The following is a 12,185-nucleotide window of genomic DNA, read 5'->3' on the forward strand; positions in this document are numbered from 1 at the left end:
TACATTTACCCAAGCCTATCCCATGTCTTTGTTTATAGTGGCTTTTACTATCCATTTAAAATTGTAGGTACTTAGATGTACACTTTTCCTTTATTGCCTCTGGGTCTCAGTCTTATTTAGAAGGATTTTCTTTTCTTTCTTTTTTTTTAAAGATTTTATTTATTTATTTGGCAGAGAGAGGCACAGTGAGAGAGGGAACACAAGCAGGGGGAGTGGGAGAGGGAGAAGCAGACTTCCCATAGAGCAGGGAGCCCGATGTGGGGCTCGATCCCAGGACCCTGGGATCATGACCTGAGCTGAAGGCAGACGCTTAACGACTGAGCCACCCAGGTGCCCCTAGAAGGATTTTCTCTATTCCCAGTATTTTATAAAAGTTCTCTTAAATATTTATTAATATGATTTTTTTAATCCAAATATAATTCATCTGAAAATCATTTTTTTTTAAAGATTTTATTTATTTATTTGAGAGAGAGAATGAGATAGAGAGAGAGCATGAGGGGGGAAGGGTCAGAGGGAGAAGCAGACTCCCTGCTGAGCAGGGAGCCCGATGCGGGACTCGATCCCGGGACTCCAGGATCATGACCTGAGCCGAAGGCAGTCGCTTAACCAACTGAGCCACCCAGGCGCCCTGAAAATCATTTTTAAATATTATGAGAAAAGACTCTGGAAATGTCTGCCAAATGGAAGTTGATATCTTTTGGATAAATTAAAAATAAGATCCTATAGTAAAAAAAAAAAAAAACAGATTTGTTATTAGTAACTGCTAAACTACTAGAATAGGGTCAAAGAGCTGTCTCACAACCTATGTGAAAATAAAGCATAATTTCTGCCTGGAAGACAGAAGATAAAATCAGAAGAATGGGGAAGGAGATTGTGCTCTCAGTGGGCGGGAGTGGAGTTCCCGCGGTGGCCACCGACCCCTACTCACCAGGCAGATAGCATACACTTTCAACCCAGTGTCCGTTTCTTCCTGGAACTGGAAAAAAATATATAATGCTAACATTTTTTAAGAATTTAAAATCTTGGGAACTTCCAAAAAAAGAACAAAACTGTAAAATAATAAAGAAGAACCCATTCACCTGTAAAACATCTGTGGGGTCCACATGGGGATTGTGCGCAGACCAGCAGAGCAGTAAACTGAATAGGGGTCCCCACGATAAATGCAAAACAGAGGAACATTCTGTAGCAGGGAGCCTTGGAAGGAAGTAAATTTGAACAAAAATTCTGGGCTTCATCGGGGACCAGGCAACTTCAAGAAAATCCTGCTTTAATTATGTAGAACAGTAAACACACTGCCCCACAAAGGCACCTCTATAAATAGTAGCAAAACGTAGCTTATTTCCTTTGGAAAGGTGAACTTAATGAAAAAGAGAGTTCCTCCTGGTAATTTATGATTTACCATGTTATGTAAGATAGAACGTATAGCTGGAGGGTTTATATTATATACTCACATTTCCTAGTTAGATATTTTTGGCACCAGGCCTTTTCTCTCTGGGAGATGATCTAAAGGTTGATTTGGTTCATTTGGGGTAGATCTGGGAGTCAGGAGCAGCACCCAGAACATCAGTGAGAGCTGTGGGAGGGAGTAGATGCCCGGTGTCCCTTCTGGATGCATCTCTGCACTCATCTGTTACATCCCAGCATTCGTTTTAGTCCTGCCTGTTACTCATAAAATCAAAGGCTTGTCGTTCATACAAAAGAGTCGATTTTATCAGCAATATCTACTTACTGTTCTTTTCATAACACGTGGGGCAGTGTTAACCAGGTCCAGATAGTACTAGGTTCTGGGTGGGGGGGAAGATTGGGATCCAATTGTGTGGACCATGGATCTGACATTTGCAGAAGGGGCACCAAGTCCAAGAGGCAGCCGTGGCCTGCAAACCTCAAGGCAGAGAGATGCTGTGGGACAGAAGGGTACAGAGCATCCTGGCTTCCAGAAACCTACACTGCCTACCGTCAGTGCAGAAATTCCTGAGTTGTATTATTCTGGAGATGATGCAAAATTTGCATTAAAAACTCTGAGGTACATCAGTGAAATATGTACTTGAGTGTCCAGAACACTCACTGAGAGGTATTAGGTTGACATTTTTTGATATAAAAGTGCCAATATGAGACTTGGTTTTAGCCATAAAATACTGTGACAAATATTCCACGGGTAATGCTCTTCCTGTGAGCAGTTTCTCCCAAGACTGTTTTGGAATATTACCAAACGTTACTTTTCATGTGTGAAAGTTTCCAATACTGAGCACTTTAGTATTCAGACCAAAGAAGTTTCTTATCTCGTGAGCTCAATGAATATTATTTTAATATAAACTAGCTCATGAATGGGGACTGCAACTCAAGAAAGTGAATTTATCTTGCCAGGGGCTTTAATAAAAACAGTTGTTGGCCTGACCTCATGTGCATGGGGAAGACATGAGTTAGGGAGTATGGAGTACATCTCTGTTCACCCCTGTGAACATATTCACATCTCTCTCTTCCTCCGTGGGACTCTATTACTAATGAGGATGGAGTGGAGGAGAAACAAATGATGGGCTGAGTAAATAAAAGAGAGGCTGTTAAAACTCACTCAAAAAGAAGAGAGTAGAATTGTTCTTCTTATGGAATACAGACTCAAACAAATCTACATCTGTTCCAAGATATCCATTCAACATGGATTCATTAATTACCCTCAGGCACTTTTTATAGAAACTGCGGAAAGCAGTGAACACAAATGACATTTCTAGTAGGGGGACAATGAGACAGGAAGCAAACATATTTATATATATGGCAGAGTGTGATAATTGTGTGAAAAAAATACAGCAGAAAAAGTCACTACAGTTCGACAGCACTGGGGGAGGGGGAGGGAATCACTGTTATTTGTTTGGAATATGCTGGTCATTTATCACTGATAACGTCGTGGAAGTGAGATCTAAGTATATGGACATCTGGGTCAAGCGAGGTCTAAGTACAAGGAAGCCAGTGTGCAGGAGCTGAGCGCACAAGCCATGCCACTGAAGGGGTGGAGGGTTGGCCACGCATGGCTGGGGCAGCAACATTAAGGGCATTGGCTTTTGCTCAGCTGATTTGAGAAGCCACCAGAGCACCGTGAGGAAGTGAATGACGTGGTCCAACGTTCATTCAGTCAGAGATGGTGGCTACTGTGCTGAGATGGGGTGGCTGGTGGCGGGAGCAGAGCTGTAGACTGGTTTAGAGGCCACAGCTGAGGTGCGAGGGGCAGTACCTTGGTCTGGGCACCAGCAGTTGAAGTTGTAGAGCCGGCCGAGGTGGGATTCGTGCTGGAGGTTGACCAATCTAGATATTTCATCAGATCGAAGCATGAGACGACTGGAGGCAGTATGTAGGGCTCCAAGGTTTGGGGACGTTGGGCAGACAGATGGAATTAAAGCAAAAGGAGAAACTCAAAAGGCATAAGGGAGAAATCTCCTGGGAGAGGAGCTTTGTGGGGGGAGGAGCCTCATGAGGGAGCAGCCTCGTGGGGGAGGAGCCTCGTGGGGAGGAGCTCCCTGGGGGAGGAGCTTCATGGGGAGGAGTTCTGTGGGGGGGGAGCCTCATGAGGGAACAGCCTCCTGGGAGAGGAGCTTTGTAGGGAAGGAGCCTTATGACGGAGCAACCTCCTGGGGGAGGAGCCTCATGAGGGAACAGCCTCCTGGGGGAGGAGCCTCATGGGGAGGAGCTTTGTAGGGGAGGAGCCTCATGAGGGAGCAACCTCCTGGGGGAGGAGTCTCATGGGGGAGAATTGTTGTGGGGGAGAATCCTCCTCCAGGAGGAGTCCTGGAGCCTTTCTAGTTTTTATAATGGTAATTAATATTTTGTTTCAGTGCCCTGGCCTTTCTCTGGGAGGAGCAAGGAGCTCTGTGTGTGTCCCTCTGTCACCGCACTTCGCTTCTTTGTATTCTGCAGTCTGTAATTAATTTTTGACTTAATTAATACATTTATGCATCTGCATGGCGACATTTGTCTGTCTTGTCCTCAATAAAATGTGTGATGAATAAATGACCCAATGAACAGAACTTCACCAGGAGGATGGAATTTTCCATATTTGGGAAAGTTTCACCCCAGGAAAACTACTTAAAATTGTTAAAGAAAACAATCCCCAGCTTTGATAAAAAGAGGTGGTCCCTACACCCTCTTACATCAACCCTATGAACCCTGTTTAGTAGCAGGAAGAAGGACTATGTCTAAAGAAAAATGGAGCCTCCAGCCCACGTTTCTATGGACAGAATCCAGAGTCTGCTTCTGTAAGCCAATCAATTATGTGAGACATTGGTATAAAATTCTAAATTGGTTTGCCTTTTTTCCTTCTCTCTTTTAATCTATTTTCTTTGTCCTTCAAGGCAAAGTGATTTGAAGAGATCGTGGTTTTGTTTGTTATCTAATTATAATTGTCCCTTGATAAGGAGCCCGTTGCAGCAGATACCCGGACGCCTGTGAACACCCAGGGCAGGCTCTCGGAAAGACAGCAGGGGTGACTGAAAAGAGGGGTCAGTACTCACTTGACCTTGTTTACTCAACAGCACACTCCTTATAGATAAGCCATTTTCATTGCTGATTCTCAAGCATTTATTATTTTAGGATGTACGTGTTAATATTTTAAGGAGCCATTTCCCCCCATACATTTGTATTTACGTTCTTTATGCTAATTTTCTAAGCCTCAGAAATATTTGGGAGCATTCAAGTCCACTTTTTCCAAACAGACACAAAGTGTTTTCAATCCCTGGCTTTGTAAGAAATGGTGTGAACCCTCAAGGAAAGAGCAATCTGTTATTCTCTTTTCTCCCACGGATCTTCTTGTGGTAGATAAAAATTCCTTTCTGCTGTTCAGAAACAAAAGGAGACGTGTTTGGCTTCTCCTGAGCTCTGAATATCTCTAAGTGACAAACAACCGAATTTTCAATACTAGCCAATGATGGAGACATAGCAGAGTTTTATTCCTCATATGGCGAAACGTGTGTGTGTGTGTGTGTGTGTGTGTGTGTGTGTAGTCACCAGAAAATTCTCAGTGGGTGTATCCTTCAGTCAAATAATCCTTTATCTATTGAAGAATGTGTGTATGTTCTCTCCTTGTCATCCTTTCATGATTGGGAAGGGACATCTCATAGTTCCTTTGGAAGAAGTAGAAAGTAATTCTTTAAATGTCCATTTCTCAGAAGGATAACTAAAGGCACAAAATAACAGCCTTACCAGTGGATACATTTCCATAATGCCCGAATGCTCTGTCACGTGACTTAGCCCCTGTGGGGGGCATCTGAACCCAAGTCTGCACAGAAGCCCGCCCTAGTAAATCGCTTCCTGGTTCCTCACTGACAGCCCAGTGGGTATTTATAATAGGGATCCATTTACCTGAGTGAGTAGCTTACTGAAACTGACTGTGTTCTAGTTATGTGAGAACACATGAACAATGGGAAATCGAAAATGTTGTCCTAAAATGTAATTAATTGTATGGTTTGCGTGTCCACGGCGGCTGAGGGCCGTGGCTGGGCTGTAGGACCTGCACAGTGCGGCCTCCTGGGCTCCCAGGGGATGGGCCGAGTGCCTCCCCTCCTTTCCACATGCTCAGCTCTACCATGGGGAGTTCTATAGAACAGGCTGTTACTGGAAACAAGGCCTAGCCCCGGGGTAAGTGGTCTGTACACCCCAGCGGGTCTGGCAGCCCCTATTATTATTATGGTGGTGGTGGTTGTTTTTATTAAGTGGTATTCACTGAATTAAGCATCCCAGACCATGTATCCCTGATGTTGTGTCTCCATCAAGCCCATGAATTGGAGTCTTCATTATTTTTCTAAAATCAGTCTCACTTTGTTCCGAACCGTAGAGTTAAGGTGGGCTACATACAAACAGTAAACAAGTGTCACCTGAGCGGGGAAAGCAAGGTAAACAAAAAGCCAGTTAAAGGAGAAAGCAGCTCTTTGAGCCAGTGTTTTAGCTCCTGTAAGGGTGAGCCCCAAAGACCTTTTCTCAGGTGGGAGCTCCACAGAAGCAAAAATCCAGAAATCTCAATTTATCTTGATTTTTTTTTTTTTTTTAACTGTCTGATGGGTGAGGAAAGAATAGGAGGCTTTTGCTGGTTCCTCCTGTCCTCGATCCACTGCTCTTTCCGCTGTATGCCCAAAGGCCAGGGAGAAAGAGGCTTGGCCAGGGTGAAGCTGGGCTGCGGTTTGGGCAGGATTCAAAGCAGATGTGCAGGCAACTTCTGGGGAAGGTGCACAGAGCCCTCTTTGAGAAGCCGGTGCCCTCCTGGGGCCCCTTGGCAAACAGGAGGTTTCAGAGCTGAGGTGCGGAGCTCACAGGCTATCAGCAGTCTGAATCCTCATCCCCACGGCCTCCTGCGTTCAACTCTTCCAGGCCCCGACTTGCTTTCCTTCAGGAGCAGTGGAACAGCAATGAAATATGCAATAGAAGCATAGAGCTGGAATAGACTATTCATTCACTCCCATTGACTTATTCAGTGATCATGTATGGCACATTTCTTGTGTTTGGCGGTAGAAAGTCAGTGTGCTAAACTGTAGGGTCTAATGAAGGAGGTATCCTCAGAAGTAGACAGTCATGACCCAGGACAAGTCCCAAGGTCTGCTTGTAGTAGAGAGAAGTAGAGAGCCAGGCCACCTAGGACAACTAGGGCTGGGATGGAAGTTGGGAGCCTTCCTCTTTCCGTGCTGCATGGGCTGAGTCCTGGAGTCACTTAGGCATTGATCAGGCCTGACCTTAGAAAGAAGGTGGGGAACAAAGTGAGAGGAAGGAGAGCGTGGAACAGAGACAGAGAGCTAAGGCTATTGGCTCGATCAGGATGCCCCACATCAGGAAGCAGGATGGCTCCAAAGTGGGGCATGAGTGTAAATGGGCTTCCAGAGGACGGCATCAAGGACATCCTGTGCTATTTTAGGAAACATGTACTTGATCTGGTAAGCCAGTGTTTCTTTCTGTATGGTGCATGGACTACTGTGACATAATCACCTTACAAGTCTGTTAAAATACAGATTCCTGGGTCATGTCCCAAGCTGATCAGAGTTTTCTCAAAGCAAGTCCTATAACTTTGTATTTCAAACATGCATCCTTGGGCTTCCTGATGCCTGGTGCCATTTGCAGGCAGAGCTGTAGGCAGGACAAGCTGGCTACAGAGGGTTTCAGCAGAGGGCTGCCCATTGCAGGGGCTAGAGATTTGAGTTGTGTGCTAATTGGCACTCGCTATGCTGGCACTTGCCTCGCCCTAGACTTCAGGTGACTTGTCAAGTGAATAGCAGAGCTGTGTGCCATCTCCTGGAAAAGCCCCCGTTCCATCCTCCTCCTCCTGCCACCACGATTGGGGACGCCCACATGACAAGCCCATGTCACCCTGGTTCCCCACCATCTGCTGATCCACGGGGGACTTAGAGCTTGTGGGAGAAATGCACGGTTGTTGTGGGAGCTCCTGTGATCTGGGAGTGTCCACGGCCACAACATTGTCCACCTTGTGTCTCTGTAGTGGCTTCTGCCAGATGCATAAGAATTGGAACTGCCCAGGAGCCTGGGGTCGGGGACAGCTGGAGTTTGTGGAAGAGTCCAGAGTTGACTGAGAAACAGAGCAGAAGAAAGCAGAAGTGGGGGCGGGGCAGATTCAAGAGACATTTGAGGAATAAAATTGTCAGAATGTAGTGAATAGCAGATGTGTGGGGCAAAGTACACATCAAGGAATTGTGTCCTGTTCCTGCTTCAGATGATCGAGTAGTGGGAGGTGACACCAAATTGACACCAAGTGCACGGAGAGATGGGGGTAGGATAATTAGGGCAGGAAGAGAGGAAATTCCTTTTGGCTATATTCTAGAATGTGCCCTGAGGATCCACCAGTTGGAGATGTGTGCCAGGCGGCAGGCTGTAATTGCCTGAATTCTGGCTAGAAACAGACTCATCGGGGAGATGTTGCCCTTAGGTGATCGTGCCCACCATGAGAGCCAATGTAGCCACTTAGTTTGAATCTTGTGAGAGTGAGCACAAGACCCTGGAGGGCACCAAGATGTAAGGAACTCAGGGAGGCCAAGGAGTGTTGAGGAAATGTCAGGGATAGAGAGGATAAGCATAAGAGGAGAATATGGAAAGGCAATTCCAAACAGGAGGGAGTAATTAAAAGTGTCAAAAGCCTCAAAAAAATCATGTTATATAAAATTTCAGCTGCACCTGGGATTTGGCAATTGGAGGGTCATCACCTACTTCGAAGTATGTATAAAGGAATTTTGGTTTGCAGTGAAGTAGGAGTAAATGGAGGTAAATGAATGAAGAGCATATTGTCGATGAGCGAGCATCACAAGGAGCCTAGGATGGTTGGTGAAAAAGTGATTTCTATGCCGAGGTCCCAGAAGTGTGGGTTCACTAGTCTGTGTGGGATGGATTCAAGTGATCCCCAAAATCTTCTCCATGAAACTTCGATGCACATCCAAGTTTGGGACTCACTTATCTTTCAAGAAATTTGGTGGAAGGGCACCTGGGTGGTTCAGTCGCTTAAGTGTCTGCCTTCGGTTCAGGTCATGATCCTAGGGTCCTGGGATAGAGCCCTGCATTGGGCTTCCTGCTCAGCGGGAAGCCTGCTTCTCCCTCTCCCCCTGTTGCTCCCCCTGCTTGTGTTCCCTCTCTCTCTCTCTCTCTGCATCAAATAAATAAAATCTTTTTTAAAAAAAAGGAATTTGGTAGAGATCAAGAGGGAAGTGTTGGGGGGCGCCTGGGTGGCTCAGCTGTTAAGCGTCTGCCTTCGGCTCAGGTCACGATCCCAGGGTCCTGGGATCGAGCCCCCCATTGGGCTCCCTGCTCCACGGGAAGCCTACTTCTCCCTCTCCCACTCCCCCTGCTTGCGTTCCCTCTCTCTGTCAAATAAATAAATAAAATCTTTAAAAAAAAGAAAAAAGAGGGAAGGGGTGGGTGGACGCTAGGGACGTGCAAGCATCTCTTTAATGACAGAATCACCAGGAGGGCACTGAAGGGCCCATGGCCACAGCAAGGCTCCGGAAGGAGTCCTAGAGGAGGGTTTGAGTCAAGGAGGAGAGGTTGTCCTTGAACCGGAGGGATGTCTCCGACTGGAAAAGCCTTGTAGACATGATGTGGGTGTAGAGCTAAGGGGTTATGCATTGGGGGAGAGAAGGAGGCCTCAGTTTTCTTGGAGTAGGAAACAGGACATTCTTTGACAACATGAATGTAAGGACTGAGTGGGTAGGAGACCAAGAGAATGGCAGAGGTTTGAGGTAGGCTTGGAGGGGACAGAATCAGGAGCTAAGCTGTATTTAGACAACTTTCTATTGGTGCCAAGAGTGGAGACCATGAGTTTGTAGTGGTTGAATCTCAAATCCATGGGGAATCCTCTTGAACTGTGTGCCTGGCGTAGGGTAGATAAGATACGAGGACATCAGTCCTTGGCTCATGATTGCAGGGCACTACCGATGTGATTATGAGGAGACAGGTGAGGAGGAACTTTGGATCATCCGTGGTGGGTTCTGGCTATCTAGAGAAGGAAAAATACCAGCAGCTAGGCTGATAGATTAGCAGAAAATGCAGGCGCCTGGAGTCAGGCACTTGCGATGTGTCAAGGTGAGGCTGTAGGAAGCTAGAAGGGAAGGCGGGACAGGCCATGAGTTTGAGCTTTTTGAGGTGGATTGGTTCATGTGATCAGAAAGCTCAAGGTCACTGCCACAGTGATGGGGGTGAAGGTCCCTGGTCCAAGTTCATATGTCTAAGAATTGTTGATAGGTCATGGCCATGAATAATAAAATATCTTAGAGTACCGAAGAAAGTGGATACTGTGGAAGCCTCTGAGCCAGATTCTGAAGGCTTCAGTGAATGATGAAGGAATTGAAATGGAAACAGCAGGCCCAGCCCGCCTTTCCCAACATGAAGGATGGAGCCACCTGGTCGAAGCCTTTGCACAGAGCCCAAGGCCAAAAGCCCCTTCACTGTCCCACCAGCAACTGATCCAGTTCATTTTCCTTCTGACAGTGGTTGTCTAGGCCAACTTAATATTAAGTCATTAATAGTTCAATTTTAAACAAATACCATGATGAATTAAGAAACGGGAAAATAGAGGTGACTGGGTGGTTTAATCGGTTGACTCTTGATCTCAGCTCAGGTCTTGATCTCAGGGTCATGAGTTCAGGCCCCATGTTGGGCTCCATGCTGGGCATGGAACCTACTTAAAAATGAAAAAGAAAGAATGGGAATATAGTTGTGGAGGAGATTCAGAAAAGGCCTCCTCTGCGTCCTCCTGCCTGGGCTTCGGGCCTTGGTGCCGAGAAGTCTCGGTCAGAGGCGTAGTCAGACTGTTTGGGTGCTAAGCCTCATGTAGGAAGGGGGCTTTTGCACAGACTCTGTCCAAGCCTCTTACCTTCAGTAGCGTTTATGTTTAAAACAAAGCCCCATAAGACAGGCTCAGCTTTGAGCTTGATATTCTCACCAACACAGCCTTCTGCCGAGAGAAAAATGTTCGTTTAACAAGCAAGCCCATCCGGGAGATTCCCCAATGGAGAAACCTCACATCCATTGTCTTTGTCTCTTCCAGACATGTGCTCTGTGCTCTCTGTAGCTGCTCCAAGCCTCCCCTCCCTCCTCCCTTTCTTCCTGGGGCCTCTTGCCTCACTTCTCTCCCCTCCGTCCCCTCTGCAAGAGACAGAGAATGTGCATCGGTGTATGAGTTCTGTAAGGCTGCTAAGACGAGGACTCGATTTACTCTCACGCAGATCAGGAAGCTAGAAGTCCAACATCAGGATGTCAGTAGAACCAAGGTCCCTCCCGAAGCTCTAGGGGAGAACCCTCCTCTCTTCTCTCCCCAGCCCGTGGTGGCCCCATGTGTTTCTTGGCTGTGTCTGCATCCCTCCTATCTCTGCATCATCTTTTTACGTGGCTTTCCTGGCGTCTTCTCTTCCCTCAAGGTCCTTTGTCACGGATTTAGGGCTCACCCTACTCCAGGACGATCTTATCTCTGACGTGTGACCTAATTACACTGCAAAGGTGTCACTGAAGAGGGGCATACCATCCAACCCACTACAGGCAAAAATGGTACCTGAGCAAAATCTGCTTGGATGTTTTCCCTTTGTGAGTTTATTCTACCCTCCTAACAATGGAGTCAGTTCCTGGAGAGAAAGACTGTGTCTTCTGTTTCTGCTGTGGTCCCTTCATCCCTCCAGCTGGTACACTCGGGATGACTTCCCGCTCGGCCCGATTTGCCCCTCTAAAAGTGCAGACCTCCATGCCTGGAGCAGCTGTGCTCTGACCTCTTGATCCTTAGCTCAAGATTCACCTTCAGGAAATCTCCTTTACTTGCCTTATCCAGTCCGCCTCTTCAACTCAAATCTTTCTTGACATCATGGTCTCCAGAAAGAGGTTAATTTTTCTCAGATCAGTCTCAATTCCTTCTCTTATTGGTTTGCCAGACTATTTAGGGTACATTCCATACATAGCTTTCATGTGTGGTCTCAACTCATTCATTTGCTTTACACCAAACATACTCAGAAAACTACTCTTAACAGAAGCTTATGGCACAACACAGGGAAAGCTGTGTTTGCTAACTCAATCGGGCTGTCCCAACCAGATGAGTCAGCCTCACATTTGGCTGCAGAAAACAGAAAATCAAACTACAGAGGCTTGAACAAATGGAAATTTACTTGCCTCCAGTAAAAAGAAATCCAAAGGTGGAGGGGCCGTTGACCTTGGTCCAGCAAATCAATGAAATCAGGACTGATGTTTCCAGAGTCCATTGGCTTTTCCTCACGGTCATATGGAGGTTGCTGCAGATCCAGCCATTTCATCTGCATTCAAAGCAAGTAGGAGTAGGAAAGTGAACATTTCCCGTGAATTGTGTATGTTCCTTTTTAGTGGGAAATTAAAAGCCAACATGGAGAGTCTTCCTTTTCCAAAGCTGACTTGATTCACATCTAGTCCCATTCCCAGCTATGTGGGAAACTGGGGAAACAAGTGTGTGGGTTTCCAGCCTCTGTAGGTACCCAGAGAAAGGGGCTGGGAAAGGTGTTGCCTAGCTACTCCCTCCGAGTGCTTGTGTAACCCGGCCTGACCTGGTTCTTAGAGGTCCTCACCATACCACCTGATGTTGCCATCTTGCCTGATGCCAGGATTGAGAGGAATAGCTATTAATTTAGTGGGCAGTAATTACTCCAAAGTACATAAACTACCAGACTGCAGCATTTTTTCCTTTAAATATGCAGGTGAATGCTGTT

The 12,185-nt window shown here is 46.4% G+C and overlaps 1 protein-coding gene across 1 annotated transcript in view; it reads left to right on the top strand.

The window, feature by feature from the left end:
* ADCY2 (adenylate cyclase 2) overlaps positions 1-12,185 on the top strand; it is a 369,586-nt gene that overhangs the window by 168,998 nt on the left and 188,403 nt on the right. The window lies entirely within an intron of this gene.

The sequence above is a fragment of the Leptonychotes weddellii genome, chromosome 7, assembly GCF_054177405.1.
Source record: "Leptonychotes weddellii isolate Sample4059 chromosome 7, ASM5417740v2, whole genome shotgun sequence".
Lineage (NCBI taxonomy): Eukaryota > Metazoa > Chordata > Mammalia > Carnivora > Phocidae > Leptonychotes > Leptonychotes weddellii.